Below are 8,694 nucleotides of genomic sequence, written 5' to 3'. Positions count from 1 at the left end.
CTAACTTCAATAATTTCTTCATCTAAACCATCAGCCTGCCTCTTAGACCCCATCCCGACTAGGTTGCTTAAAGATGTTTTACCCTTAGTCAGCACTTCTATACTACATATGATCAATCTATCTTTATCAACAGGCTATGTACCACAGTACTTTAAAGTAGCTGTAATTAAACCTCTTCTGAAAAAGCCCAAACTTGATCCGGATGTTTTAGCCAACTATAGACCTATATCTAACCTTCCATTTCTCTCTAAGGTTCTGGAGAAAGCAGTTGCTAAACAGCTGTGTGACTTTCTACAGAGCAATAGTTTATTTGAGGATTTTCAGTCAGGATTTAGAGTTCATCATAGCACAGAGACAGCACTAGTCAAAATTACTAACGACCTCCTTATTGCATCAGACAAAGGACTTGTCTCTGTACTGGTTTTATTAGATCTTAGTGCTGCATTTAATACCATTGACCATCAGATCCTATTGCAGAGACTGGAACATTTCATTGGCATTAAAAGGAACCGCTCTAAGCTGGTTTAAGTCCTATTTATCAGATCGATTTCAGTTCGTACATGTTAACGATGAGTCCTCCATGCATGCCAAAGCTAGTCATGGAGTTCCTCAAGGATCTGTCCTCGGACCAATCCTTTTCACTTTATATATGCTTCCTTTAGGCAATATTATCAGGAAATATTCCATAAGCTTTCATTGTTATGCAGATGATACTCAGTTATATCTATCGATCAAACCAGATGAAACTCATCAGTTAGCTAAACTTCAAATGTGACTTCAGGATGTTAAAACCTGGATGACCTGTAATTTTCTAATGTTAAACTCAGATAAAACTGAAGTTATTGTTCTGGGGCCTAAGCACCTCCGTGACGCATTATCTAAAGATATAGTTTCCCTTGATGGCATCGCCCTGGCCTCCAGCACCACTGTGAGGAATCTTGGAGTTATCTTTGATCAGGACATGTCGTTTAATTCTCACATTAAGCAAATTTCAAGGACCGCCTTTTTTCACCTACGTAATATTGCGAAAATCAGGAAGATCCTGTCTAAAAATGATGCAGAAAAACTAGTCCATGCATTTGTTACTTCTAGGCTGGATTATTGCAATTCCTTATTATCAGGCTGCTCGAAAAAGTCCATTAAGACTCTTCAGCTGATCCAGAATGCCGGAGCACGTGTTCTGACAGGAACCAGGAAAAGAGATCATATTTCTCCTGTCTTAGCTTCTCTGCATTGGCTTCCAGTAAAATCCAGAATAGAATTTAAAATCATTCTTCTTACCTACAAAGCTCTTAATGGTCAGGCACCATCTTATCTTAAAGAGCTCATAGTACCTTACTACCCCACCAGAGCACTGCGCTCCCAGAATGCAGGGTTACTTGTGGTTCCTAGAGTCTCCAAAAGTAGACTAGGAGCCACAGCGTTCAGCTATCAAGCTCCTCTCCTGTGGAACCAGGTTCCAGTTTGGGTTCAGGAGGCAGACACCATCTCCATATTTAAGAGTAGGCTTAAGACTTTCCTCTTTGATAAAACTTATAGTTAGGGCTGGCTCAGGTAAATCCTGAACCATCCCTTAGTTATGCTGCTATAGGCCTAGACTGCCGGGGGATTTCCTATGATGCACTGAGCTCCTCTCTCCTCTACTTTCTCTCCCTCTGTATGCAACCTCATCCCATTATTGCATGTTACTAACACAACTTCTCCACTATCCGGTAGTCTTGTGCTTTCTCGTCCCTCTCCTCTCTCCTCCTATCACTTCCTGCAGGTTTTCTGGCTCTGGAGCTGTGGAGTCTGGATCTGTGGCTGCAGGTCACCTGCTGCCCCCGTTTTTCTGCTCGACACCCTCTGTTACAACAACTATTGTTACTAGTCCTATTGTTATTATTGTTATTCTAGTCATTAACATTACTACTACTACTACAACACTACTGTACATATCTATACCATTTTTCATTTAGTCTATAGCAACATCACCTTTACTGTCTGTACCTCTGTGTGTATATTCTCTCTCTCTCTCTCTCTCTCTCTCTCTCTCTCTCTCTCTCTCTCTCTCTCTCTCTCTCTCTCTCTCTCTCTCTCTCTCTCTCTCTCTCTCTCTCGTCGAGGCAGATGGCCGCCCACCCTGAGCCTGCTCTTTTATGAAAAGCGTTGTGAGATAACTGTTGTGATTTGGCGCTATATAAATAAAATTGAATTGAATTACTTTGTTACATGTACTCAAATAACTTTGAGTAAATGGTACTTGTCAAGTAGTTTTAATACATCATACTTTCTCTTACTTGAGTAGATTTTTAGGAGAAAAATCAGTACTTTTACTCCGCTACATTTTGATACATTCATCGCGCTACTTCACTATTCATTTATTTATTTACCGCAGTCAAGCATCCACATGTCTCTGCAAGAGCAGAATATTGGCTGAAGCTACAGCATAGTAGTATGGCTTTAAAATAGCGCTAGCTGCTAATATTCAGGCTACAGATTAAAATTTAGTGCACCGTGGATGTGACTGATGTGATGTTTCAACCACAGATGATCTTCCTCAGGTAAACGTGAAGGAGAGAACACACCTCGGCAATACATTATGAAACATCACAGCATTATCTCCTAATTAGATTTTTTGTGAAATTACAATTTAATATCAGGGACAACAAGAAAATAATTATATTTTTAAACAATCTTACAATGCCTCTTTGAGTACTAACAGACTATAATATTAATGCACAATTTTGTAATCACACTTGATGGATACACAGTGGGAATATTGTCCTGGTGTATATGTGGCAGGTTATCTACTCAGATGATGACTTGTAATTTCATCACACATAAATACAAGTGTATGTTCACTTCTTTACTTTTACCTGCAAAGACCATGTGGAATAATTCCAGTCAATACCACATCAAAACTTGGGGGAAAATAGCCATTGTTCTTTATTGATCAGATTGAGGCATTTATATATTGTCAACATAAATATTAAATTTTTCTTTTATCAGTAATTTTGAAATCTTATCTGGCAGAAACTATTCAAAAATAATATCATATTATGTCTTTTTTTATGTTCCGTAGACCTACTGTACGTGCTTCTTCATAACTTGATTTGTTTACTTTATTAATAGATATTTGAATTAGTCTTCTTGTACCAGCTCCTGAATTGTAACTGTCTGGTGGATCCTTATTATTTGTTCATTTTATATATATATATATATATATATATATATATATATATATATATATATATATATATATATATATATATATATATATATATATTGACCAGACAGGGTCTAATGAATGATGTTCTGTGGCTGCTGATAATCTTAAAAAAATAGTGTCATGTACAGTAAATATTATTCCACTGCGTTAATAAAAAAAACATTATATTAAAAAATACATATTAAGAAAACAAACATCATTACCATCACAGCTGTCACTTCAGATTAATCTATATCTATTAACTATTTGTTAAAAAATAAACTATTTATATAGCACTTTTCTTTACACTGTAAAGAATGCTCTTCACAAAAGGAAATAAAACCAGTCAGGTAGATGAAATAAGAATGAGGGCAAAAGATGTGGGTCATCTGTAAGATGTGGGTGTTAGTTTCTCTCTAGAACTCAGAGAGTTACTGTCAGAGAAACGTGTTCAGAGTAACATTTTGTCTAACCACATGATATCATATGCTCCACATGATATCATATGATGCATGTAGTTCTGGCCCTGCAGTAACGGCAGGAAACTTATTTGAAATATTTGACAGGGTGAATATTTGCACTAAAATACAGTACAGCTTAAAGAAGAGCCTCTACAAGGGGCCCCTGAAGCCAGGTCAGGTTGTCTTGGACGCTGCAGAGGAGAGAGGAAGTGAGGACAAAGAACAGAGAGAGGGAGAGATAGGAGGATTAGTGGGAGAATGAGGCTGACAAGACTGAGACAGACAAACAAACAGCTCAACAGATTGACCGGGGATGGAGGGACGGATGAAAGCTACTGACTAAAAGAGTGACTCAGCCAAAATTCATAATCTTGCCACGGCACAGGGGAAAGAGTTGTTTTCAAAGTTGATAACCTGCGGTAAGTGCCTCATTGCAATATTGGTATAAGTATCTCCCTCATGAGAAATGAAAAAAAGGGGAAAAATGAACTGCTGGGAAGAAAAAGATGATGTATTCCGAGCACAAGATACCTGCCGCCTCTTAATTACAGGATCAGTGTCTTAATTACTGTCTGTAATCAGCCAGCAGAATGACTGTCCTTTCGCTCATTACCTGAAGCGTCACTGTCACAATAGACTTTTCACAGTGTCTTCCTCTATGGACACGCAAAGTGAATGCTAAGTCAATTTCCATCACCTGAGTAAACATCGCTAACTTTAAACAGCACTTCTGAGGAAATGGGGAGTGATGAGAGGAGCTGACAAATAGCAGCTAGTTAAGACTTGGGTCTAAGATGATGATGTTTTTGTTGCAAGGTGACATCTGTTTCTTTTTTGGAATAAACCACTGCAAGCCTGATGGGATATCACTGAATTACGTTCTTTATTTTTTACCTGAGTTTAAGTGGGGTGAAGTGTAGGTCATTAGGCAAGGCAAGGCAAATTTATTTATATAGCACATTGAATACCCAAAGGCAACCCGAAGTGCTTTACAGAGTACACAGGCAAAAGCACAAAAACAAATGATAAAAAAACAATAAAAGCAAGCAAGCAAAAGCACATGAGGCACAATGAAAACAATAAAACAACTAAAGTGCACAGAATAAAAACAATAAAATTAACCAGAAAATTAAAGTTAAATTGGAAGTAGTCAGCATTTGTTCCACATTTGAGCAGCATAGAAGGTAAAAGCAACTTCACCATGTTTAGTTTTGACTACTACAACAGCCAGTAATCCAGAACCAGCCCACCTGAGAGGTCTGCAAGCTTCATACTGTGTTAGGACAGGAGATCTGCACATCATCTCGCCACTGACTTCACGTAGCAATACATTTTCAGCTAAATTGAAGGTTGTGATGACGCTTTGTTTATTTGCCAAAGGAAAAATGCAGCAATGCTGATGATTTTGGCCTGTCATAACAATCAATAAGCCAAATTGTCATGGAAACAATTATGGGACTTACAACTCCACACACTGTCACGCATTTCATCGACTTCCCAACAACACCCCCCGTAATCCGACAGAAGAAACACAATTCATGCAAATCGCTGGCTTGCCAGGAGCAGTAGGTGCAATTGATGGCACTCAAGATCAGCTTTCCCCCCCCCCTTTCATTTACAATGTGAATTTCACCATTCAATGTGAATTTATCGGAGAATATTCTTAAATAAAGAAATCTGAAATGATGCTTGATAACTAACATTTTATCACATCTTTGAGCCAAGAATTTTCTTACTCTAAAGTCAATTCTTAGCAGTGTTCTTGTCAGTAATTCTGAGGAGCTTGATATATATGGGCCCTGATATGTATCTAGTGATTCATGGACAAGCAACAGAATTTTGAAGCTGATTCTCTGAGAAAATGGTAGCCAATGTATGAGAGTCATATGCTGAACTTTTTTGGCCCTTGTTAGAACCCCGGCAGCAGTATTCTGGATCACCTGAAGCAGTCTGATTGCTTTCTTAGACAGACCAGTGAACAGTCCATCCTGCATGTACACGTTTCTCTAAGATCATTTTGTGACATCAAATCTCTGATCCTTATTCTGATCCTTACTTTGAAGTGGTAGAAGGTTGATTTATTTATGTTATTGATTTAATCTGACTACTGAAATTTAAGTCTGAATTGAGCGTAACACCAAGGTTTCTAGTTTGATTTTTACCCTTCACTATTAAGTGGACAAGGAGACAAGTTTGGAACATCCAGCTACTGATTTGCTTAATGCACTGTCCGAGATTCTTTTGAACTGCATCCATATGGTGACACAGCTATATTTGTGTGTCATCTGCATACGTGTGATATGAAACCTAAAAATTTAGAATAATTTCAATAGGAGTATGTAAAGAATCGACCCTTGTGGAACACACTTTGGGAGACACTCTGATGTACAGCTACCAGGTAATACAAAATAGCCTCTGTCTTGAAGGGGGGACTTGAAGCAATTGAGGACCATGTTATAGAATCCAAACCAATGTTCCAGTCTGTCTATTATTATATTTTGATCAATTGCAAATGCAGCAGTAAGGTCTAATAACGAGACAAGAGAGACCTTAACAGAGTCTATGGTGAGATTAAAGTCATTCGGAACTTTAATAAGAGTACTCTATTTATGGGGGTGGGGCCTCAATCCAGACTGGAAAATGTTAAGTAGTTATTTATTGCCAGAAAGTTGCTGAGCAGTCTGAAGACAATTTTCTAAATAACTTTACAAATTAATGACAGGTTTGATATGGGCGTCTAGTGGTTTAATGCATCCAGAGCTGTTTTTTTATTTTCTTTTTTTTTTTCTTTTTAGGTGAATGGATTAGGGCTGGATTCATAGTTTTGGGAAAAACCCCTGAAAGCAGTGAACTGTCTGTAATACATCTTAAAACTAAAAACCTTTAAAAAACTTTGAAGGCAGTGAATCAGGGCAGCATGTGAAGGGTTTGAGAAGAAAAACAATTTCTTCAAAATTTGTGAGGTTTATGACATCAAAATGAGTAATCTCTACCAGATTAATTCTATTTTATTGCTGATGCGCGTTATTTAATTTAAGTGAGAAAGCACTGATAGTTTGTCTAATCTTTCAAAAAAATTTGTGAAAAAAGAAGCAAAGTCATTACATGACTTTGTAGAACTGAATTCAGGCAGCATTGGTATTCGTTGGAGTGTGATTTTATCCACAGTGGCAAACTTTGAGCGCATTGATATTCACTGAATTAATTATCTGAGACAAAATGTTTGTCTTAGATTTTCAGCTCTAAATAGTGTTTGTAGAGGCTCTCTTTGTAGAGACCATAAAGAATTTAGAATTTAGTTATCCGCCATTTGAGCTCAGCTTTTCAGCATATTCTTTTTTCAAGTTTGGCCTGTGGGGCATTCCTCCATGTTGCCTTTTGCTTACCAGAAGTGACTTTGACTCTAACTGGTGCAATTTCATCAATGGCATATATGATTTTAGAATTAAAATTGTCGACTTACGTTCACAGAAAGGATGGTATCACAGAGATTTCCTAATAAAATGATACAATTGATATATTGAAATAGACAGTTTCACACCTAGTGTGAGTGTGGGCCATGAGATTGGAGATATTAAGACCTCTGGACTAGGATCCAGTAAATGGCCTTTGTTGTGAGTAGGCTCTTTTACATGCCGAGAGAGTCCAAAGTTTTCAAGGATAAAGGGAAATTCTTCAGCAATCCTATCATTTTATCATCACTAAAAATATTACTGTGCAACTTCCATTGTACATTGTAACTGCCATGTTCATTAATCAAAAGAAATCACGAACCACAGTGGGCCTATATAGACCTCCTGTGATGATATGTTATTTGTTGCAGCTGTTGAAGTAACATTTATATGTAATTATTAATGTAATTATATTATTATTAAATCAACATTCTTTAATGGATATAAATGGTCCTATTAGATTGCTGCTACACTTGCTAGAAACTAGGTTTCATTACATAAGAGTCTACTGACATGAATGTTTTCTAGTTAGGCCCCATGTATTTTCAGGGTAAAAGGAGATAACTCTAGCAAAAGATTTTGTTAGTACCATTGTATAATCGCAATATTATACTCGAGGGTTACAGTCACTATTGTTGACAAAATCTAGAATTACCGGTAGTTCTGTAAACAGAAAACACATTTTTCAAACAGGAATGAGTCAGGATATCTTACTTGATTATACAGAGAAGACCCCTGTAATTTGGGTAAAGGCGGTCCTATTCAAAAAGCTAGGTTCTATTATGAAAATAAATAAAATTGCCCACATAAATAAACTTTGTGGTATTGCAGATAGGCTTTCAGGCAGATATGGAGTTGGCGCAAGCAGCTGAACCCCACCAAAGCATGGAGGTCAGAGATGACGTATTGTTTACTTGTCTCATGCAGCACATCCATGAGGCAAAATAACTCATCTTTCAGTTTCTCATCTTAAATAAATTTTGGAATATATGACGAAGTGGGTTTGCTCACCACTTGTCCCATACAGGCCATTACCTTGTAGTTTATACATATGTGTTTATTTTTTTTTGTAATTTACCATAGCTTGTGTAAAAGTGCACCACTTACTATCCCGGGTTGTTTTTCTTTGCATTATGTTACAGTCGACAGCAAAGCATATGGTAAGTTAGAGTAAACACATAGTCATAAGTTAGTTTCAGCTCAATTTTATTAGGTTGCAAGTTTAAACATGGTTTAATTGTTTTCCTGTGTTAATACTTACAGAGTTTGTTCCTTTGTTCAGTTCCACCATGCAGGATAATTGTTTGGGGAGGGGCTAGCCTAAGCATTTCCTGTTTTATAGGAATAGGGTGGTCATGGATGACATCACCGGGCCAAACCAAGTAGAGGGTTTTCTTTCTTTATAGGAATGTTTCTTTTGGTTGTTTTAGATTATTATGAATAAATGTGTGAATAACCCTGACCTGGGAGCGGAGTGAACTGATAACGAAGTTCCAAATATTAAGCGATTTCTAGGTATTGATGTTGTGGAGTAGATCAACCTGCATCAGAATGGAATGGGCTGAAGCAGTTGGGTGTGAATTGACCACCC

The sequence above is a fragment of the Micropterus dolomieu genome, linkage group LG13 (genome assembly GCF_021292245.1).
Source record: "Micropterus dolomieu isolate WLL.071019.BEF.003 ecotype Adirondacks linkage group LG13, ASM2129224v1, whole genome shotgun sequence".
Taxonomy (NCBI): Eukaryota; Metazoa; Chordata; class Actinopteri; order Centrarchiformes; family Centrarchidae; genus Micropterus; species Micropterus dolomieu.
Note: the sequence above shows the minus strand (reverse complement) of the source record.